Consider the following 24,841-nt stretch of genomic DNA (forward strand, 5'->3'; position numbering starts at 1 on the left):
GGGAGAATGTCAATCAAAGTGTTTCTGCAGGCTATTTTCATCAAGTGTGATTATGAAAGATTTAATAAATACATTTTAATCATTAGAAGCTGCTTATATTTACTGACTGTTGCCACACAGCTGTGTTTAAACCCCTTATAAAAGTAATTTCTTCATATTAGGTCCCCTTTAAATGTTTGTGCATGCTCTTATAATGTTGATATACATTGAGTTGTATATTTGAGATGTCAGTTTGAGCAACTTTGCATTTGTTTTTGCATGCATATAGCAATGCACAGAGCCACTATATGATAATGCAAACAGCAAACGTCATATTTTGAGTGGTCACCTTTCGCACCTTCAGGTTTTAAAGATCTTATCTAATTCTCCAAAGCAGACCCAACATCTCTGAGATCCCAGCAGATCCCTGTCCTGTAGGAATGTGGAATTCCAGACAGGAAAGAGGGATGGTGGAAGAGAAAAAGGCGGTTTAGGGACATCTGGTGCTGATTTGGCTGGAGTGCTGCGGACACGACCGGTCTGGTGTGTTTTGACTGGAATACCAGGGAAAGTTGCCGCTGTTTGTTTTTGAATAAGTGAAGTCATTAATCGATGAACATGAAGGATGGAGCCTCAGAGCTAGCTGACAGAAATATAGAGGCTCAAACTCAATCTACGTCTACCCAGATGCATTTGAAAATGGCATTTTTGACTAAAAAACAAATTTTCAAATAATTTCGTCATCCACACTAAATCGACTGAACATGCTTTTGTTCATGTACTGCACATGCACACAGATACAGTTGAAACCAGAAGTTTACATACACTCTAAAAAAAGTTACATAACCATTTTTTTTAAATGTCTGATGGTAAATCATACTAAACGTTTACTATTTTAGGTCCTTTAGGATTACCTAAATGATTTACATTTGCTAAATACCAGAATAATGAGAGATTTTTTTTTTCTCGAGAATTTTCTATTAATTTCTACACAGTCACATACATTTCCCTGGTATTTTTTAGCTTTGCTTTTAAACTGTCTAACTTTGGTCAAATGTTTTGGGTATCCTTCCACAAGCTTCTCACTATATAGTTTGAAAGAATTTTGGCCCATTTCTCCTGACAGAATTGGTGTAACGGAGTCAGATTTGCTTGCACAAGCTTTTTCAACTCTGCCCACAATTTTTTTATAGGATTGAGATCAGGGCTTTGTGATGGCCAGTCCAAAACATTCACTCTGCTGTCCTTAAAGCACATTTTACCTAATTTGGCAGTATGCTTAGGGTCATGGTGTGTTTGGAAGAGCCATTTGTGGCCAAGTTGTAATTTCCTGGCTGATGTCTTGAGATGTTGCTTCAGTATTTCTCCATAATGTTCTTTCTTCATGATGCCATCTATGCTGTAAAGTGGACCAGTCCCTCCTGCAGCAAAACAGCCACACAACATGATGCTGCCGCCCCCATACTTCACAGTTGGGATGGTGTTCCTAGGCTTGTGCGCTTTCCCCTTTGTCCTCCAAATGTAACACTGGTTATTATGATCAAACAGTTCAATCTTCGTTCCATCAGACCACAGGACATGTCTCCAAACATTATTATTTTTCCCAGTGTAATTTAGCCAATTGTAATCTGGCTTTTTTATTCTGGCTTGTTGATTCTCCCATGTTATCACACAAGGAAGCAGTGTGTTTGAGGTTTTCCTTAAATACTATTATACAGTTGTGCCTCTAATTAACTCAAATGTTGTCAATTAGCCAATCAGAAACTTCCAAAACCTTGACATCATCATCTGAGCTTTTTCAGAGGCAGAATAATCTTATTGTATGTAAACTTGACTTTCAAGAAAAGTTATAACAATTTCTCAACAAATATCTCTCTCATTATTCTGCTATATACAGAAACAAAATTGATGACCCAAACTGACCTAAAAGAAAAAAAGTTTAGTCACATTAACATCTGACTTTTTAAAAAAAGGTTATGTGCCTTTTTACAGTGTATGTAACCTTCTGATTTCAACTGTATAAGCCACTTTTATTTGCATCAAATTCGTCTGCCATTTATTTACTTTACATCTCTTCGAAATGTCGCCGAAAAATGTCTCAACTGTGGTCTGTTTCCACTGCTGAACAACAGCTTCCAGTAAACCAGGGGTGAAAAGAATACTCAAATATCCAGCCCAGTCTCATTCTGATTATGTACCCCTGTACAAATTTCTGGAGAGTGCCAAATAGGACCCAGGAGCTATGTTTTTTTTTACATTTACATTTACATTTAGTCATTTAGCAGACGCTTTTATCCAAAGCGACTTACAAATGAGGACAAGGAAGCAATTTACACAACTAAGAGCAACAATGAATAAGTACTAAAGGCAAGTTTCAGGTCTGTAAAGTCTAAATAGCTGTCTGTAAAGTCTGTAATTTTGCATGGTTTCTGCGAATCCACCAGAGGCCAGTGTGTTCTTTATAAGATCTCATATTTCTCTAGCGAGTGCCATTCGTGCCTGCTGTTCTCGTGTAAATCTACCAGAGGCCACCGTTGACTGACTAACTGACTGATCAACCAACCAATCCCCTCACCCTCCTTCTTCCCTAAACCCAACTGATAATGTTTTGAAGAGCACCATTGGACCAGCACTTACTGCCTTCCCTAAACACAACCGACAGTGTTTTCTAAAAGCAATCCAGAAAAAGAAAATCCCTCCTGGTTGCCAGATTTTTACCATGTTTTTAGATTTTACCACATTCTCACCCTGTTATTTACTTGTTTATTTTATTTTTTGCCTTCTGTTTTAGTCTTACCTGATTCTGGAATCGTTCTTCACCAGACTCGAACCCTGTCATCACGGTTAACTCCACTCTGCATCTCAGGTCTATCGAGCTACCGGACAGGTAACAGCAGATAAGCCGTCCACATGCAGGTAAGCGGTCAGCTGGTAAGTGAGAAAAACAGGTGTGTCATACCACCCCATAGGGTTTATTTTAAAGACAAAATGCAGCCATACGTACTTCTGGCTACATAACTCACAATCTCCAAATACTTATATAGGTCTGAGTTTTCAGAATGAGCTTATGTTGTATGTGTTTGTTTCCTCAAACTGCTGTAACAGAGAGAAATACATGTGTTTTTAAATGAACATGTACTATTGTGGACATGGCCTCAGACTGACTCAAGTGGAGGGTGGAGAGCAAACAGCAGGGGACCCTCATCCCCCCTTTTCAGATGAAAAATAAAACCCCTCGAGTTTGGCTAGAGAATGAATATTCCCATTGAACAACTATCATAAGGATGATGGTCTGCTGGCAATGGTCTTTTATGCAATACTAACAAAAAAAAATAAAAAAATAGAAGCTTGCTAGCATCAGTATGTGCCTCACAGACATTTAAATGGAATAAAAACGCATACAATAGTATATTATTATAAATAAATTGTAATCTTTCAAATAAATATGCGCTTTCTTCTCATACTAAAGAGTTTAATAACGTTAATATGATAACTACTAACTTTTTATGATCTAACAGATGGACAAAATCAAACTATTTGCTTAATATTGTCAAAGTTGTAGTTTATCACAACATAAAAGGAAATGTTTAATTACTTTTGAACCTGGTTCTGTAAAAAATATACATCTATTCATTCTGAAAAAAAATACATTAACAATAAAATTTCTTTGTAATATTCTCATATAAGTATAATTAATGCTGAATAGAGTTACTCTTAAATACAAATGCATTTGCAGACATATTTATTAATGTTGCCAATGCTGTTTCGTGTTAATTCAGTGACATAAATCGAATAAATAATAATTTGTAGTGTAGTTATATTTAATGATAAAAATAGCACCTTTATGCTTAGTGAAAAAAATGCATATACCCTCTTTTCAGATTAAATATAAAACCCCTAAGGTTTGGCTAAAGAGTGAATATTTGCAATGAGCAACCATCATCATGAGGATAATGGTCTACTGGTAAAGATCTTTCATGCAATACTATATAAATATATATATATATATATATATATATATATATATATATATATATATGTGTGTGTGTGTGTGTGTGTGTGTGTGCATGTATATATGTATTATATATAATTACAGTTGAAGTCAGTTAAAGCCCCTGTTTATTTTTTTTCGACAATATTTGTTTACCAGAGATATTTTTTCAACACATTTCTAAACTATCATTTCTAATAACTAATTTATTTTATCTTTGCCATGATGACAGTAAATAATATTTGACTATATATTTTTCAAGACACTTCTATACAGCTTAAAGTGACATTTAAAGGCTTAACTAGGTTAATTAGGTTAACTAGGCAGGTAAGAGTAATTAGGCAAGTTATTGTATAATGATGGTTGATTCTGTAGACTATCGAAAAATATAGCTTAAAGGGACTAATAATATTGACCTTAAAATGTTTTTTTTTAATTGATAAACTGCTTTTATTCTAGCCAAAACAAAACAATAAAGACTTTCTACAGAAGAAAAAAATATTATCAGACATACTGTGAACATTTCCTTGCTCTGTTAAACATCATTTGGGAAATATTTTAAAATAAAAAATAAATAAAATTAAATTGAAAGGGGCTAATAATTCTGACTTCAACTGTACATTGCAAAGTCATTCCTTAATATCACTATTTACTGTTTGCTTTTTGTGATTATTAAATGACAAGATTACAATACATTTTTGTACCTTTACTTTTATAATTTGATAGATTTTCACAAATTAAGAGTTGCATGTTCAGAAGCTTCCCCGAGCCTGACATCACATCGGTCTGAAAGCCATGATGCCCCGACAGCATGAATAGAAAAACCACAAACCAGAGAGCAGGCCAAAGCAAATCAACTGCTAAGCCTGTTTGGAGAGAGAGAGAGACGGATGGCAAACACGCTCGCACAAATCAAGGCCATCAAACCTCGCAAAAGAATTATTTTGCACGCTGTCTAGTTCTGCAAAGCTCTTCGCTGCTCCATCGTGACATCTGTGTTGAACGATGGAGTCGAGAGGGTGACGGTGGGCATGAAACCGCAGATGCTGGCACAAGCAGAGAGAGAGGGAGTTGTGTTTGAGTTTTTACTTTTCATTTCCTTCAGCTTAGTCCCTTATTTATCAGGGATAACCACAGCGCAATGAACCACCACTTATTGCAACATTTGTTTAATGCAGCAGATGCCCTTCAGCCGCAACCCAGTACTGGGAAACACCTAAACACACTCACATTAACACACACTCATACACTACGGCCAATTTAATTAATTCAATCCATCTATAGAGCATATGTTTGGAACCAGAGCACACGGAGAAAACCCTCGCCAACATGGTGGCTCAGTGGTTAGCACTGTCACCTTACAGCAAGTAGGTTGCTGGTTCGAGTCCCAAAAGAACCAGTTGGCATTTCTGTGTGGAGTTTGCATGTTCTCTCCATGTCGGCGTGGCAGTTTCCCCCACAGTCACATGCACTACAGGGGAATAGGATGAAGAAATTTGGCCGTAGTGTGTGTGTGTGTGTGTGTGTGTGTGTGTGTGTGTGAATGAGTGTGTATGGGTGTTTTCCAGTACTGGGTTGCAGCTAGAAGGGCATCTGCTGTGTAAAACATGTGCTGGAATAGTTGGCGGTTCATTCTGCTGTGACGACCCTGAATTAACAAAGGGACTAAGCCGACAAGAAAATGAATGAGTTGGCAGTTCATTCCACTGTGGCGACCTCTGATAAGTAAGAGACTAAACTGAAGGAAAATTAATGAATGAATATTGCAGTGCAGAAAGAAAGTTGATCTGTGCGAGAGAGAGCATGTATTTCCCGCTTCATTCCATTATACTTTGGTCTATAGATGAAAAGTGCTGGGGTAAAAACTTAAAAAGAGAGACAAGAGAGAGAGAGAGAGTTGAGTGTAATTGTTAAAGACAGATGTTTGATTTAGTGAGGTGTCGGGCCGTCCTGCAGTAATGTGTTTGCTTGCGTCGTGTTCTTGTGTTTGGCTGGAGTTTACGGTTTCTGTGCGTCTGAGAAACAGAGAATGTGTGCTGGCCACGAGGACGTGAGGAACTCGTTTTTCTTAAGAGTGTTTGCCTGTGCAGAACTTGACACCATGATGCTTGTAATGGTCCTCCTTCATGTGTCTATATTCAGCTACTTCCCTCAGTGTCTGTGTGCATTCTTATTAGCCTTGTGTATTGTTCAATCTGACTCCCTTTTCATTATGTTGGGGGCTGTTTTTGCCCCATTGACCTCCATTATAATGACATTTCTTGATTGCAAAGCCTTGACACAATATAATCATGCACTTTTGATTGTTGGTGGTTTTCCCTGTTGGGAAGAGGTACAATGTGTCATTTTTGATAGCATTAAAGGCACAGGCCACAAAAACAGATACACCAGAAGTTTACATACAATCTAAAAAGGAACATAACCATTTAAAAAAAAAAGTCTGATGGTTAATCATACTAAACATTTACTATTTTAGGTCCGTAAGGATTACCTAAATGATTTACATTTGCTTAATGCCAGAATAATGATGGAATTTTTTATTAATTTCTAGACAGTCAAAAGTTTACATACATTTCCCTGGTATTTTGTAGCTTTGCTTTTAAACTGTATAACTTTGGTCAAATGTTTTGGGTATCCTTCCACAAGCTTCTCACAACAGTTTGAAAAAAATTTGGCCCATTCCTCCTGACAGAATTGGTGTAACATTCAGATTTGTCTCGCTTCCACAAGCTTTTTCAACTCTGCCCACAAATTTTCTATAGTATTGAGATCAGGGCTTTGTGATGGCCACTCCAAAACATTCACTCTGCTGTCCTTAAAGCACGTTTTACCTAATTTGGCAGTTTGCTAAAGGTCATGGTGTGTTTGGAAGAGCCGTTTGTGGCCAAGTTTTAATTTCCTGGCTGATGTCTTGAGATTTTGCCTCAGTATTTCTACATAATGTTCTTTCTTCATGATGCCATCTATGCTGTGAAGTGGACCAGTCCCTCCTGCAGCAAAACAGCCCCACAACATGATGCTGCCGCCCCCATACTTCACAGTTGGGATCGTGATCCAGCTTGTAAGCTTTCCCCTTTGTTCTCCAAACACTGGTCATTATGGCCAAACAGTTCAATCTTAGTTCCATTATACCACAGGACATGTCTCCAAAAGTTTGTCTTTTTCCCAGAGTATTTAGCAGATTGTAATCTGGCTTTTTTATTCTGGCTTGTTGATTTTCCTATGTTGTTACACAAGGAAGCAGTGTGTTTAAGGTTTTCCTTAAATACTATTCTACCATTGTGCCTCCAATTAACTCAAATGTTGTCAATTAGCCAATCAGAAACTTCCAAAACGGTTGTGTGTCTTTTTATACAATGTAAACTTCTGGTTTCAACTGTAGATTGTGTCTGTTCAGAGCAGAAAATTCCAATATTCTGAAGGCTATAATACATAATCCGAAGAGTGTTTTGAGCTAAAACTTTACAGACACATTCTGGAGACACACAAGCTTATCTTAAATCTTGAAAAAGGGGTAAAGCAGGTACCCTTTAAGATACTTTTTTTTGTCAGTCCAATTGCAAGTGGATTGCATTAAATAAGTATAAAAGAGTCTAAAATGTTTTTTTTTTTAAGATTGTCCACTTTCAACCACTATCACGGGTAGTTGAAAACACATTGTAGTCATAATCATTGTAGGTTGGGTTCATGGAATAAAAACTCATGTGATCAACTACATTCAAACAGCACAAAATACCAGCAGCTTTCTGCCAACATAGGCTCATTATGGGGTGTGTTGTGGAAAAAGTGCACCAGGTACAGTATTTATACTTGGGTACACTATGTTGTACCCAAAACACACACATTACGATTAAAATTGCACTTTGTTTTGTATTGAAATAAGACAGAGAACTACATGAAATCTATAAACAAAAGACATGTTTGAATGCAAGTCCTATGAAATCGTTTATTCTTTTTAACTTTCCCAAGTGCTGATTAATAGAAAGAAAATTTGTTTTAACATATTTTAAGCAGTTTATAATATTTATATAGTCAAACCCAAAATTATTCATACACAATATTTGTCAGAAAATGACACAGGCTTATTTCAATATATAATAAGATGATGTACAAGAGTCATTGTGAAAAATAAAAATATAAAAATTCTCAGCTTTTACCTGTCCAGCAGGCACAGGACATCAACATGATGTCAGGTAGACATCGCACCCCAATTTTGTGGGGACATTGCATTTTGTTTAGAAATAAAAATCAGGTTAACGAAAGAACCCAACATCAGGCTGACGTCAATGTCTAAAGATGTTACAGCTTGACATTGTGTGGACCATACATTATGACATTGAATTTTGGTTGCTATACCTGATGAATGAATGCCAGTATTTGACGTAAATATGATGTTTGTTTAAGACGTTGTCTCAACGTTTTATTTTGGTCCCTTTCCAACACATAAAATCAACCAAATATTAAGGTTATTTGACATTGTTATCGAATGTCAAAATATCGTTGTCCTCAGACGCTGGCTAGACTTAGTCACCTGACGTCACAACCTAAATCTAACCTAATATTAACATCTTATGATGCTGTGTGCATGTTGGGTTTGAACAAAAAGTGTCCAGTCCAAAATTATTCATACCCTTTTCAATAATAAATAGAAAAGCCTTTAATGGCTACCACAACAATCAAAACTAGCTTGTTGCATGTCTCCACTGGTATGTTTGTCCATTCATCTTTCAGCTTCAACTCTTTCAGATTGGGGGTTTTATAACCCTGATCTTTAGCTCCCTCCACAGATTCTCAATTGGGTTTAAGTCAGGACTCTGGCTGGGCCACTGCAAAACGTTAATGTTTGTGTCTGCTAACCATTTCTTCACCAGCTTTGCTGTGTGTTTGTGTATTTTGGGAGAAGCCTGTGTCATTTCTCGTCTACACAAATACTTACTGGTTGAATAAAAGTAACTTTAAGTCAGAATTTGCCAGGGCTATGCAAAATTTCAGGCTTGACTGTATATATATACAGCTGAAGTCAGAGTTATTAGCTCCCCTGAATTATTAGATTGTTTCTAAACATTTCTAAACATAATAGTTTTAATATCTAGTTTATACAAACTGATTTGTTTTTTCATGCCATGATGACCTTACATATTATTTTAGATATTTTTGCAATTTAAAGGCTTAACTACGTTAATTATGTTATGTAGGTTAAAGTTAGGGTAATTAGGCAGGTCATTTCAGAGAAGTGGTTTGTTCTGTGGACAATCAAAAAATAATTATTTATATTATGTTATTTATTTTTTTATTAAAATGTTTTTATTCTACCCTAAATTAAACAAATAAGACTTTCTACAGAAGAAAAAATATAGAAAATACTGTGAAAAAAATTGTAGCTGTGTTAAACATTATTTGGAAAATATTTCAAAAATAAGAAAAAATTCACAGGAGGGTGAATAATTTTGACTTTAACTGCATATTTCACATGACTGGCTGGTAATTTTGCATTTAATTGGCAAAATCAGGACTTGCAGAACAACCCAGTTCAATGGCAGTGGTGGATCAGCACAGGAATAGCACTTGAAATGCAACAAAGTTGATGAACGAGGAGCTCCAGGGGAAGAATGATCTGCGAGAGACACAGATGCCTCTGAAGGCTCTTTAGCACAGATTAACTCTCCTTCATCATCAGTGTCGACCAGATGAGCTTCTGTTGGAGCTTCTGGCACATACAGAATATCCCACAGCTACTGCAGCTTTCGCTTTTACAGTTTTGGGAATTAATCAAGTCCACTGATTCTACACTGTCCAGCGACATTCTTCAAAATAAAGGCTCTTTATTGGCATTGAAGTTTCTATGAAGGAACTTTAACCCTCATGGAGACTTATCCCGTGTTGGCTTGGGTTTCTTCTGGGTGCTCCAGTTTTCCCCATAGTCCAAACACATGCACTATATTGGATAAGCTAACTTGGAAAATGAATGAATGAAAATGCTCTTTACATCAGGTAAAAGGATTCTTTGTGGAACCCAGAGTGGTTTTATTTCATTATTGGATTGCAAAACTGTCCCTATAATGTTTTTTTAGATGTTGCATTGTTTATGATTAATTATAATAATCATAAAAACAGTATGATAATTGTGGTATATTATGATTAAGTGTTCTCTATTGAAGTAATTCAGAAACGCAAACTGAGCCGTGGATCGAACCAGCGACCCAGCGACCTTCTTGCTGTGAGGCAACAGCATTACCTTCTGCGCCACTGCTTCGCCTTTATTGTTTATTTATTATTTATTTTATTTCAGAGTGTTCTTATTCACAAATTCAGGGAGGTCTTGAAATTGAATTTGCTGGCTTTTTTCCTTATTATTTATCATTCCTGAAGTGTGTCTGGGTTAACACCCGATGCAGTAATACATTTACTTTTTGTCTAAATCACATTAACTTATTTGATTCGGTTGTAATCTGTGTTATTGTAATGCCATACTTTTGTCTGTCCTTCAACCGTGAATTCACATTTTAATATGTAATGGTTTGTTGTTCGAGACTGAATCTTGGGAGGTCCTGAATCCGAATTTGCTGAACCGAAAAATGTCAAGGGTTACAGTTCAGCAACACACTGTATTAATGTTATTGTAAATAAGTCTGAGATTACTGTTCTCAATTCAACCTTATTCGATTAAATGAGTAATACATTTTAATGTATTAAAGTATTATTATTATCAATGTAATGTTTAAAATATAAAAACAACAATATTTTATTTGAACAAAATTATTTTTAGAGAGGAAAAAATATATATATTAATTATTTTTAAATATTTTCCTATGTTGTTTAAAGTGGAGAAGACTTTTTTTCAACACATTACTAGTTTTTGTAAATATTTTCTAATATCTATATTATTTTGTCTTTGCCATTATTACAGTACACAATATTTTACTAGTTATTTTGTAAGATACTTGTAGATGTTCTTAAGTGGGCTAATAATATTGATGTTAAAATATTACAGTATATTACTTATATGACGTATATTTCAGTTTTTCTTAGTCACTTTGGTGCATTTCTCACTACACTATTTATATTTGCACAACAGTTAATGCATTTCACAAAACAATACAAACTACAAATCCTAGTTGATAACCTGCAAAAGAGGGTCACAAACATAAACTCCCTTTGGGTAGAGCTGTGCACAACTGTACACAATATTCCAGAACATATTGGAACTGAACCTACAACACACACAGGTCTGTAAATCATTCATGAAATTGTTCAATTTTGAAGACATATTCAGAAAAGAAAAAAAAAGATTTAAAAGATTTTTTAAAACTGGCTTGACAGATTTTAAAAACTAGTTCAGCGTCTTTGTATGTAATGACTCAAGTAAGAAAATGAGGACTATTAGTTTTATATGGAATGACTGGAATTCAGCTATTCAGACTACTCGTTAAGTTTAGTTAATTTTGTCTGACATAACATAAGCAAATGATAATGTTATAAAACAGCAGAGAGTTGAATGAAAGCAATTGATGCATGTCTGAAAGCATTTGCAATTTGTTGAAAGGAATGAGAAACTGCTACTATGATGTGCACAAATGACTGTTTTGAGAAATGTGCAAATGTAAATAGTGTTGTGAGAAATGCACCACAGCCACTGAGAAAAACTGTAACAGAGCAAGGCATTTTTCACAGTTATTTCCTATAATATTTTTTCTTCTGGAGAAAGTCTTATTTGTTTTATTTTGGCTAGAATAAAAGCATTTTTTTTATTTTTTTTTATAAATCATTTTAAGGTCAAAATTATTAGCCCCCTTAAACAATATTTTTATTAGATACTCTACATAATACCATCGTTTTACAATGACTTGCCTAATTACCATAACTTTACCCTAATTAACCAAGTTAAGCCTTTACATGTCACTTTAAGCTGTATATTAGTCTTAAAAAATATCTAAAAATAATAATTAATGGCTAAAAAGTAATCTTGCTTGGAAGAAAAGTGTGTGTGTGTGTGTGTGTGTGTGTGTGTGTGTGTGTGTGTGTGTGTGTGTGTGTGTGTGTGTGTGTGTGTGTGTGTGTGTGTGTGTGTATGTGTGTGTGTGTGTGTGTGTGTGTGTGTGTGTGTGTGTGTGTGTGTGTGTGTGTGTGTGTGTGTGTGTGTGTGTGTGTGTGTGTGTGTGCTCAGACAGCTGCTCTGATGTCCTGACAGAGAGAATGAACCTCCTCTTCTTCTTATCTGCAGTAATCTGTCCGTCTGCGGGGCAAGTGCACACAGGCCTGACCTCCAGCAATCCTCCTCACCTCATCAAACTCTGGCCAGCACAGGTGAAGCGCTTAAATCAGATTTAACTGACTGATGACGAACCAGCACATATGAAGGCTGTGGGAAAGTGAGAAGAAGTAACATTTATAGGCTCAAAGGCCGAGCACGGGAGAACGAAAACTGAAAGAGGAGGAGGGAAAGATATACAGCCAGAATTATTAGCTCTCCTGTATATTTTATTCCCCAATTTCTGTTTAACGAAGAGAACTGTTTTTCAGCACATTTCTAAACATAATAGTTTTAATGACTCATTTTTAATAACTGAATTCTTTTATCTTTGCCATGATGACAGTAAACAATATTTGACTAGATATTTTTCAGGATATTCAGCTTGAAGTGACATTTAAAGGCTTTACTAGGTTAATTAAGGTAAAGTTATGGTAATTAGGCAAGTTATTGTATAACAATGGGTTGTTCTGTAGACTATCAGAAAATATATTACTCAAGGGGGCTAATAATTGTGACCTTAAAATGTGTGTTTTTTTGTTTTTTGTTTTTATTAAAAAGTGCTTTATTCTAGCTGAAATAAAACAAATAAGACTTTCTCCAGAAGAAAAAAATATTATCAGACATACTGTGAAAATTCCCAACATCATTTGGTAAATATTTTTAAAAAGACCAAAAAATGCACAGGAGGACAAATAATTTTGACGTCCAGATCCATAGTGAGTCTAATGATCAGGACAAAATGAGTGTCCAGATAATGAATCAAATTCAAGTGATTCGTTTAGAGTGAGACTCCAGTTAACGACTTACTGATTCAAATGTTCGGGTCAATGGAATAGAAAAATATGTGTTTTTAAATGAAAACGTGTTAGTGTGGACATGGCCTGATTCATATTATCTGCAGAGTCTCCAGTTAATGATTCTTTTATCATTTTTTAATAATATACACTTACCGGCCACTTTATTAGGTACACCTGTCCAACTGCTCGTTAACGCAAATTTCTAATCAGCCAATCACATCGCTGTAACTCAATGTATTTTGGCATGTAGACATGGTCAAGATGATCAGCTGCACTGCCACTCCTGTCAGCTAAGAACAGGAAACAGGCTACAATTCACACAGGCTCACCAAAATTTCACAATAGAAGATTGGATAAATGTTGCCTGGTCTGATGAGTCTCGATTTCTGCTGCCACATTCGGATGGTCGGGTCAGAATTTGGCGTCAACAACATGAAAGCATGGATCCATCCTGCCTTGTATTAACGGTTCAGGCTGGTGGTGGTGGTGTAATGGTGTGGGGGATATTTTCTTGGCACACTTTGGGCTCATTAGTACCAATTGAGCATTGTGTCAAAGCCGCAGCCTACCTGAGTATTGTTTCTGACCATGTCCATCCCTTTATGACCACAGTATACCCATCTTCTGATGGCTACTTCTGGCAGGATAACACGCCATGTTATAATGTGTGAATTATGCCAGACTGGTTTCTTGAACATGACAATGTAGTCAAATGGCCTCCACAGTCATCAGAGCTCAATCCAAAAGAGCACCTCCGTGATGTGGTGGAACGGGAGATTCAAATCATGGATGTGCAGCCGACAAATCTGCACATTCTGCGCGATGCTATCAAGTCAATATAGAGCAAAGTCTCTGAGGAATATTTTCAGTACCTTGTTGAATCTATGCCACGAAGGATTAAGCCAGTTCTGAAGGCAAAAGGAAGTACAACTAGGTACTATTAAGGTGTACCTAATAAAATGGCCGGTGAGTGCAGCTAAATCTTTGTCAGATAATGCACAAAGCATAAAAGGCTGATGACTCTATGTATACATCATGCTATCTGTCTCTCTCTCTCTCATTTATATACCGACTGCTACTGATGACCTTCATGTGAGCTTCTTTCAGCTCGGCAAATTTATTGACAGCCTTTAAAAATATTTACCCGTTCGCTTCCTCTTCCCAGTGGGCGCCGGGCCCATAATCCTCCTGTCCTTTATTAGATCATTTGTCAAAGCCAGAGCTCTTTTCTTGTCTTCTCTTTCTTTCTGGCTCCTCCTCTTCTCTGCTGTTTAACTCCTTGCCTTCTTCTGCTTTTAAAAGAAATATTTACCTCTGATTAGTCTGGGCTGTAAAGACAGGGCTGGTCCTCACACTGGAACATGCATGCAAGACTAGACGCTCGGCATTATGAGAAACACATGCAAAGAAAAACTGAAAGATTGCTGCAAACATTGTGAAGATTAGGAGAAAACATGAGCTTATTTTTAAAACTGCAGAGCACACAACATAGACTTATAATGCAGAACATTGATGCTGCCTTATAAGAAACAAAATTATATAAATTAGGTCTGTGATACCTTCGATTTAAACAGCAACCAAGTGAACAATCAGGCATTTAGTTTTTAGTTTTTTGATTAAAGTTTAGTTTTGAATTGTAATAGTCTTGCTCCACTGGTATAGGGCACACTAAATAGACATAACATACACATTATACACGTCATACACATATATGAAAAAAGTTTTTCTTTTTTAAAAATTTCCCAAATGATGCAGGGCTCAACAATAAGGACTGCCCGTTGGCCCAGGGCCAGCGTGAGAGACACTTGGGACAGTAGACAGGATCATTACTGGCCCGATTGGGACAGTGCTGCCTTGTCACTAACATTTAATTTGTCTACGACTATTTGTCAATTGCGTGCATTTTAAGTTTGTGCTTTTAAGTCTTTAAACACTACCTTCTCTGTGATGTCGTAAACACCATTTTGCTTTCCGGTTCCTCTTATCTGATTAGATGTTTTGAGCATGCAATTTTTTTCAATAACCTGGTAACAACCAGTACAGAGAAGAAACAGCAACATGGCGGCAACATCAAAATATAAGTCTAAAAGAAAATGTTTGTTTCTAATGTCTTGAAGGCAGACATTTACGTGAGAACAACGCGACAAAAAAATGTAGTGATGTTTCGCACAGTTTGCCGTCAGTTTGACAAGTCAGCCCACCTTTTGTTAAATAATTTTGAACCGCAATAAAATGCTTCCACATTTTCCATACTACTATTTTTGTTTGCATAATACTTTTATTACATTTCTTAAGTATTAAATTCTAGATTTAGAATTTATTTTTGACACATTTTTTAAAATATGAGGCTAAAAAATAGCTATTAACTTCCTATGTTTTTTTTTTTTTTGGTGGGGCGAGTGAAAATTTTGGCAGGGCAAGTAAAAATCTGAACCACTGGCCCGATTACACCAGTAGAAAAAATCCATAGCGTTGAACCCTGTGATGTTTAACAGAGCAAGGAAATTTTCACAGTGTGTCTGATAATATTTTTTCTTCCGGAAAAAGTCTTATTTGTTTTATTTCGGCTAGAATAAAAGCAGTTTTTAATTTTTTAAACTCCATTTTAAAGACAAAATTATTAGCCCCTTTAAGCTATATTTTTTTGATAGTCCACAGAACAAACCATCGTCATACAATACCTTGCTTAATTACCCTAACCTGCCTAGTTAACCTAATAAACCTAGTAAAGAAATTAAATGTCACTTTAAGCTGTATAAAAGTGTCTTGAAAAATATCTAGTCAAATATTATTTACTGTCATCATAAAAAAGAAAAAAGAAATCAGTTATTAGAGATGAGTTATTAAAACTACTGTGTTTAGAAATGTTTTGAAAAAAATCTTCTCTCCGTTTAACAGAAATTGGGGAAAAAATAAACAGTGGGGCTAATAATTCTGACTTCAACTGTATATATATATATATATATATATATATATATATATATATATATATATATATATATATATATATCTATGAATGTAAATAATATATAATACTTATTGTGAAGTAATGTAAACAGATGTAAATAATGTATAGTTGTTATTAAATTTGTGCTTATTATGAAAAAAAAAAAAAAAGTGCCTAGTGCAATTGGCTTATGTGCAAACAACAGTATAATGGCCGGAGCAGGTTGAGTGCAATTGTATGCATTAATAGTGCAAACTGGGATTGAGAATGAGAGTGTTTAAACAAGAGAGAAAAGTCAAAATGTTAATTTCTGTCTGAGAAAAGTGTATAAAGTGTGTAGTGAGGGGTTTTACAGCCTTTAGACACATATAATAACTGTAAAAAATAAAGCTGACTACTTTGTGGATTTCGTCTGTCGTGGGTTATTTTTAGAACGTAACTCCTGCAAATAATGAGGGAGCACTGTATTGTTGAACAACAAAGAATTTAAATACAAGAATAAAACTAAAAATGATTTTCCTGCTTCTTTTTTATGTCAAATATTTCCAGTCATATCAGATATTTATGTCTTAATTTGTTACTTACTTTTATTGTTGTTAAATTACAATTACTAATAAGATTGTCAGAAAAGAAAGAGTTTTACAGTCTTTGTCTGAAAAGTGAAAAATATTCTTGTGCATGCAATGTCTCACAATTTCATTCATTCATTCATTTTCTTGTCGACTTACTCCCTTTATTAATCCGGGGTCGCCACAGCGGAATGAACCGCCAACTTATCCAGCAAGTTTTTACGCAGCGGATGCCCTTCCAGCCACAACCCATCTCTGGGAAACATCCACACACACATTCACACACACTCATGCACTACGGACAATTTAGCCTACCCAATTCACCTGTACCGCATGTGTTTGGACTGTGGGGGAAACCGGAGCACCTGGAGGAAACCCACGCGAAGGCAGGGAGAACATGCAAACTCCACACAGAAACACCAACTGAGCCGAGGTTCGAACCAGCGACAGCACTACCAACTGCGCCACTGCCTCACCTCACAATTTATGAATCACAATTAATTTATTTTTGGCATGGGGTACACTAAATTCATTTATTCGTTTTTCTTTTGCTTAGTCACTTAATTATCAGTGGAATGAACCGCCATCTTTTCTAGCATATGTTAATCACAGCGGATGCCCTTCCAGCTGCAACCCAGCACTGAGAAACACCCATACTCAGTCATTCGCGCACACACACACACACACACACACACACACACACACACACACACACACACACTACAGGCAGTTTAGTTTATTCAATTCACCTATAGAGCATGTGTTTGAACTGTGGGGGAAACCGGAGCACCCGGAGGAAACCCACACCAACAATAGGAGAACATACAAACTCCACAATGGAATGCCAACTGACCCAGCCAGGACTTGAACCAGTGACCTTCTTTCTGTGAGGCCACCAGGGGCGGATTTAGTCATTTGAATATTTAAAGTATATTTAATATATTTTAATATTTAATTTTAACATTATTTTTTTTCATATTTAACCTTTACACTCCTAATGTAAAATTAAAAGCAATAAAATCATAAGTAACAAAAAAAAACAACTTCACAAACTAACTATGTACAGCAGGGGTGTCCAAACTCCTGAGTGATAAAATCAAAAGTGTCCTGCAGACTTAAAATTCAGGGTGTTTAATAATTCAGACTTCAACTGTATACGCACACACAAACACAGAGATGCTGGTATTGGTGATTTATGAGGACTCTCCATGCATTATTTACAGTAAAGAAATGCTTATTACATGGCCTTGCCCTAACCCTAAACCCAATCCTCAGAATTTGTATGTGAAAAGACCTCATTAAGTATGATTTTTAATTCAATTCAGCTTCATTTGTATAGCGCTTTTACAATGTAGATTGTGTCAAAGCAGCTTCACATAAATGGTCATAGTAACTGGAACAGTGTAGTTCAGTTTTTAGTGTTTAAGTTCAGTTCAGTTCAGTTTAGCTCAGTTCAGTGTGATTTAAAATCATTACTGAGAGTCCAAACACAAGCCTTTAAGCCTTTTGAATTATGAGGACATCAAATATGACTTCATTGACCACCTTAATAAAGTACAACTACACTATAAAATGTGATTTGTTGACTTTACTTAAATAAAGAAAGCAAACTCATTGCCTTATAATTATTAAGTAAACAAACTGTGCATAATTATAAAAAATAAGTAAAGTCAATGGGTTTACTCACTTTTTAAAAGTAAAATCAATGCGTTGCTTTTAAGGCACCATGCTCAAAAATAAATGTTTGCTGTTTGTTCAAACTACCTATTTAAAATGAGCTGAAACAACACAATTCTTGTTTTTTTAATTATTTTTTTAAAAAATTTAAAAATAATTATTTTATGCTCAATCCACTTAAATTGGTAAAAACCAATAGGTTAACTTAAATTCTTTATGTTGTCCAAACACAAAGTAATTGTATGGAGCCCAGCATTTTTACAGTGCAGGTTTACTCACTTTTAATAAAATAACTAATCACATTTTACAGTGTTGGTCATACCCATGTCATTGTACAAATTTACGTCCTTGTAAAACACCACAACCAGCACACACACTTGCAGATTCTCGATGTGCAGAGTTCGATTCCTCTAAGTCTGAGCAGTGAATGTGGAAAAGCTCATTGATATGCAGAAGCATGCAACTCAGACAGGGAGTTCTGTTATTATTGGGGTGCTTGGAGAGGAGCTGTGGCTCTGCGCATGTCACAAACACACACACACACTCGCCCCAGCCACAGGTATGTCCCGGGCCCGGTGGGTAACCTCTGCCTGGCCAAAGAGCTGTCAGAAACCCTCTGCTCTTCCATCAGACTAACTGGAATGGAAAAGGCCTGAGCAGCCGGCTTGAACACCAATCCTCCTTCACATGTGTGGCTTTCCCCTCCGTATTTCAGGCTTCAGGCATCCTTTATTAGCAATTACGGAGGCTTGCTGCAGTGGAAACAGCGCTTTTGGGAAGACAGATGAATTCTGACTTTGTCTTGATTAAGGAAAATTGGTGTGAGCGTGTATCGTCTGTATGGGTATCATATTTGATGGAAATCTCCGAGGTGGGCGTTTCTGTTCTGGAGAAACTAAATCATGTGGAAAGTTTAGACCGCTGGACTACATTACCCATAATGCACTGACTCAGAATCTGACATGCTGATGCTTTTGAAGTGTACAAAAGTTTTGAGAGGCACAGGAGTCACTATGAAAGGAATAGACTTTAATTAAATTTCTTAGATTTTATTGCTCTGAAACTGTACAGATTTACCAATAATATTTCTTTTCTTAAAACAAATATGATCAGTTTTACTGTGAGGTATTTTCAAACTAAATATATTCAGTTTACTTCTATGAACATTCACTTTCGGATGAAATAAAAGGGACAATTGTTTAATGCTTTAATAGTTTGTCAGTGTGCTAATATACACCTGACAAAAGTCTTGTCGTGGATCCTTGTTTTAAGAGCAACACATAATAACTTGACTTCTAGTTGATCATTTGGAAAAGTGGCAGAAGGTGGATTTTTCTGCTGAATCATCTGTTGATCTGCATCCCAATCATCACAAACACTGCAGAAGACCTACTGGAACCCGCATGGATCCAAGATTCTCACAGAAATCAGTCAAGTTTGGTGAAGGAGAAATCATGGTTTGGGGTTACATTCAGAATGGGGGCGTGCGAGAGATCTGCAGAGTAGATGGCAACATCAACAGCCTGAGGTATCAAGACATTTGTGCTGCCCATTACATTACAACGACTGGGATCGAGTCTGGGGAACAGTGGTTCCAGAAATCAGGTAAGATGAAAAACAGAATCCTAAAAATAAGCGTGAGAATGCAGCGGGATCCGAAAACGCGGTCGAAATCGAAGACAAGTCGCTTAGGTTTAGGGAAGGAGGAGGAGGAAGAGGAGGGCGGCCGGGACGGCCGATCCGGCGGCTTTTCGCGCGAGAACAGCACAGGCGCGAACGACGCGCGCTCCCAAGAGGCGCCCGAGATGCGAAAAAGCGCGCACAGCGGCCTCTCGCGGATCTATGAAAACAAAAAACGCTCGAATATGTACCTCCTGGGACGTATCTCACGGTCCGCAGAAACGTCCGCGGGGCTACGTTTCCACAATGAGCCCGGGTTGAAAGAAGGTCAAGATGTTCAATGATTGGCCAGCCCAGTCACCAGAAATGAACATTATTGAGCATGTCTGGGGTAAGATGAAGAAGGAGGCATTAAACTGAATCCAAAGAATCTTGATGAACTCTGGGAGTCCTGCAAGACCGCTTTCCTTGCCATTGTAGATGACTTCATTAATCAGTGATTTGAGTCATTGCAGAGATGGATGCAGTCCTCCAAGCTGAAGATGGAGTCAATATTAATTTATTTTGGTAAAATAAGCGTAATCTTGAGGCCTTTGCCTTTCATATAAGCCACTTTTCAAATCAAATGATCAACTAGAAGTCAAGTTATTATTATTTTTTGTTCTTAAAACTTAGATAGGCGACAAGACTTTGGTCAGGTATTGTCATATATATATTGGTCATATATATATATGACAATTGAAGTGCTCCATACATACATCAGAGTCTCATCTCCCATTCCCTTTAAGAGTCAGTTGCGTCGCGCCATGGTGCATTTGCTATTTACAGGACGTAAAGTAAGTGGAAGTGGAAAAACTGAGCATTTCACAAGCAAGAAAACAGTTAAACAGAGCATCTGCAGCGCGAGAATGAGCAATAAGCCTCCATTATCTATTTTCACTTTAGCTCTCGTGGATAGGGAAACCTTGTACGCACAGACATCAATTAGCCTATAAATAATTAATTGCGTTTGTTAAGCGCACATATTTGTTTCAAAACTATTTCTAAATTCAGCTCTAATTTCCAGCAAAGGAATAAATGAACAATAATAAAGAAGTGTGTTCAAATACCTGAGTTATATCCTAATACACATGCTGTGCCCAATATGGTCTAAAACCTGACAGGTGGACAAACCTAAGCTTGTTTTTAATAAAACAAATATAAATATGGATATAATAAATAATACTGCTAATAATAATAACATTATACAAAAGCAAATTGTCACGAATAAACTGAAAAAGCCTCCCGAGATGAAGGCATGAAAGTATGATTTTTTTTTTATGTAGGCTAGAAAATAATATGTTTTGTAATGTTTTAATCCTTTATATTTATATCCTATATATATCCTTAATGTTTAATTATTTTTCATATGTAAAGATATTTGTGTATTGCTCTACATCTTGTGTGTATTAAGCAGTGTGTAAGCGAGAAAACTAACGCGGTCTGCGCTGGACAATAGACCGGCTTTGTAATGGTCCATTTAAGTTTGTATTTTTAGTCTATTTAAGTTTCTCAAAATAGCAACACGCTAGTAATGCGCCTCAGAACGCCTTCCTTTTTAGACCAGAACACCTATGGCCGCACATATGAGCAAAAATGCATTTACTATTTAAACAGCATGGCGCAAAACATCAAAACAACTCTTGCACCAAGCTGAAACTAGCAAACAACAATTGCGTTGCGCCACATTGCACCGGGTGTATGATAGGGCCCTAAGTATTACATTGTTTTTCAAATGGTAGTAACTCTTAAAACAAACAAAAGAAAAAAAACAGCAATAAATAAATAAAGTGTATTTGACAGTCTTTAAGCATAAAAATATTGTCGATTTTACAATTTAGGGTTATTTTGTTCCTATTTGTCTCCATTCTTCAAGACAATGTTAAATGTTAAATTTAAATGTGCAAACTATTCTTTTTAAGTGATTATTTTATCTATTTGTCTTTGTAGAAACCAGTTACAATTTATAGCTTTGTTTAAAATGATTGAATTGTTTTATATTAAATGAATATTTAAAGATAATATGCACACTTAAACAACAAAACCGTTTTAAGTCTGTGTGATTTATCAATCAAATATGGGAAATAACATCTTTACCCTATTTATCCGCTGCATTAAGGGATGTTTTTGCACTTTTACAATATTGCCAATACTTGTGACATATGCAGCAATTAAGAAATCTTTTTATGGTTATTAAATAGTTTATACCAACTAAATAATTATGCGGCATAGTGGTTCAGGAATTAGCACTTTCGCCTCACATCAAGAAGGTCACTGGTTCGAGTCCCAGCTGGGCCAGTTGGCATTTCTGTGTGGAGTTTGCATGTTCTCCCCTTGTTAGTGTGGGTTTCCTCCGGGTGCTCCGGTTTCCCCCACAGTCCAAACACATGCGCTATAGGTGAATTTAATATACTAAATTAGCTATATTGTCTAGGTATGTATGTAAATGAGTATGTGTGCGTGTTTCTCAGTACTGGGTTGTGGCTGGAAGGGCATTTGCTGCGTAAAAAAAAACATTGGAATAATTGGCAGTTCATTCCCCTGTGGCAACCTCTGAAATAGAGACAGACTAAGCCAAATGAAGGAATGCACTAAATAGTTAATGTAATGTAATATTTGAATGTATTGCAAACTGCTGTGGATCAACTTGCCTACCAAATGAATGAATATAATATAAATATGTGCTTCTAAATGTGTTACTGTGTAGATGCTTCAATGCTCTGACTGATTTCTATTTGGTCAAAGTCTGTTATTTTCTAGTCTTTTTAATGCACTTATTTGAGGGTCCATTTGTAACTCATTAGCAGCAACCAGTGATAATAATTATTAATGATTCCTAGTAAATGGCCCTGCACTTTCTGGAGCAAATAATAGCGACTGTGGTTTAATAACCTCCTCAAAAATCCACAAATCTAAAAAAGTGACATAATGACTAACAAATTGGCTCTATACTTGACTTATCCAGGTGCACTGAGAGGAAATCAGGCGCAGAAAGCCTCTCGTTTTCAAAGTGTCTGCCGTGAAATGCACATGGCCCTCCGTGTTTTGATGGACTACTTCTTGAAACCTAATCAAGATATGCTTTCCCCTCCCTGAACGCGCTATGAGGCGTATTATTTTAACCCCGAATGCGCTGTATGATGTCTATGCTGTATCTGCTGGCCAAGATTTCTTTGGTATGCTTTGCTTCCTGCTTGAGCACGAAAAAAATAAATCCACATTCCTCTGGGTTCCACAATTTGGCTGCTTAAAAGAGCAGAAGACTCGTTGGGTCGGGATGGGACGCAGCCAGTACAAACACACTGATTCTGGGCCAATTAGAGATGCTAAATGCATTTGATTCCCTGCCCTGTGACCCCTGACGTGTTCAATTAAACACGCCTCATCACTATGTGCCGTTCAAGCTGATTACACCTCACGTTCAGCTAAACGCTTCAATGGAGCGTTAAAAGATTCTCTTCACACTTTTATTTGAGGAGAGGATCTGTCTGTGTGAGGTTTCGTTGTATATTCGTAGCATTTTAAAGATGATATATAACATTTTGGTAGTCTTAGTACAACAATTCACACAGTTTACTACACTGTAAAAAAATCCTGGTTGCCTCAAATTTGTAAGCTGAATCAAATTAACTGTATGAGTCCATTGAACTTATATTATGTTAAACTGACTTACAGCTTGTGTAACTTACATAAAATTAAGTTAGATCCAGGCTCATTCTGAAAACGTAGTCCTGCGGACGTTTCTGGAGACTGTGAAATACGTTCGGGGAGGTACGTATTTTTGCAGTTTTAGTTTTCGCAAATCTGCGAGAGGCTGCTGTGTGCGCTTTTTCGCATCTCTAATGGCTTTCGCGAATGCCGTTCGCGACTGCGCTGTTCTCGTGTAAACCCACCAGAAGCCGCTGTCGACAGACTGAATGACTGAATGATTGACTGGGCGACCAGCCAATCGACCGACTCACCCTCCTCCTTCCCTAAACCCAACCAATTTTACTGACTGACCAGCCCACCCGCTTACTTTCCTAAACCCAACCGACGGTTTACAAAAGCCGTCCAGAAAAAGAAAAGTCCTCGTATGATTTTTACTGCGTTTTCAGAATTTACCACATTCTCACCCTGTTGTTCGTTTTATTTTTTTGATTCTGTTTTTGTCTTGCCTGATTTCTGGAACCGCTCTACCCCAGACTCGAACCTGGTTGTCATTGTAGTGGTCAACTCCTCTCTGCATCTCAAATCTGCCGACGTACATGATGAGCTAACTGGACAAACATTTGTGCCCTCCACACGGAGGTAAGCGGTCAGCCGGTAAGCACCAAAAGGAACAGCGTCACACCGCCCCGTAGGGTTCGCTTAAAAAAATTAAATGCAGTCACATGTACCTCCAGCTACATAATTCGCGGTCTCCAGAAACGTCTGTGGGACTACGTTTTCAGAATGAGCCTGTGTTGAATTATTAAGTAACAATAAAATAAAAACATATGTTGTCATGACTAATTTATTATACATTTTTTTTTTACAGTTTACTGACTTATTACCTGCCTATTATTAAGATAAAAACTGTTTATTAGCACTCATAAAGTATGATCTTATTTTATATTCCTAATCCTACCCAATACCTAAGCCCGTGATACTACTTTAAAAACTATTATAAAGCAGCAAATTAGTGGTTTATTGAGCTAAAATCTTAGTTAATAGTTTGTTAATACCGAGAATTGGACATTTAAACAAAGTGTGATCAACCGTTTTGATCTATTTTTTGGTTTGATTTGTTTTTTTTTAAGTCTGAATGTTTTTAGGCCCCTGCTGATAATTACTCCATTGACAGCCATTCAAAAACAGCTTATAGTATTTTATATATACATACATATATATACATATATATACACACACAGACACACACACACACACACATATATATATATTTATATAGATATAAATTCTAAATATAGCTGGCTTTTATTATTTCGTCTA

At 36.5% G+C, this 24,841-nt stretch overlaps 1 long non-coding RNA gene across 5 annotated transcripts in view; it reads right to left on the minus strand.

Moving 5' to 3' along the window:
• Window positions 1-2,395: 2,395 nt before the first annotated feature.
• LOC141386382 (uncharacterized) overlaps window positions 2,396-24,841 on the minus strand; it is a 27,407-nt gene continuing 4,961 nt past the window's right edge. For 2 of the 5 annotated variants that reach the window (XR_012408292.1, XR_012408291.1), the window contains exons 3-5: window positions 14,163-14,310; window positions 12,170-12,329; window positions 2,396-2,907 (exon numbers count right to left, since the gene is read on the minus strand). This is a non-coding gene — a long non-coding RNA (uncharacterized lncRNA). The remainder of the gene's footprint in view (window positions 2,908-12,169; window positions 12,330-14,162; window positions 14,311-24,841) is intronic. The other 3 variants (XR_012408289.1, XR_012408290.1, XR_012408293.1) reach the window with 2 other exon arrangements.

The sequence above is a fragment of the Danio rerio genome, chromosome 6 (assembly GCF_049306965.1).
Source record: "Danio rerio strain Tuebingen ecotype United States chromosome 6, GRCz12tu, whole genome shotgun sequence".
Lineage (NCBI taxonomy): Eukaryota > Metazoa > Chordata > Actinopteri > Cypriniformes > Danionidae > Danio > Danio rerio.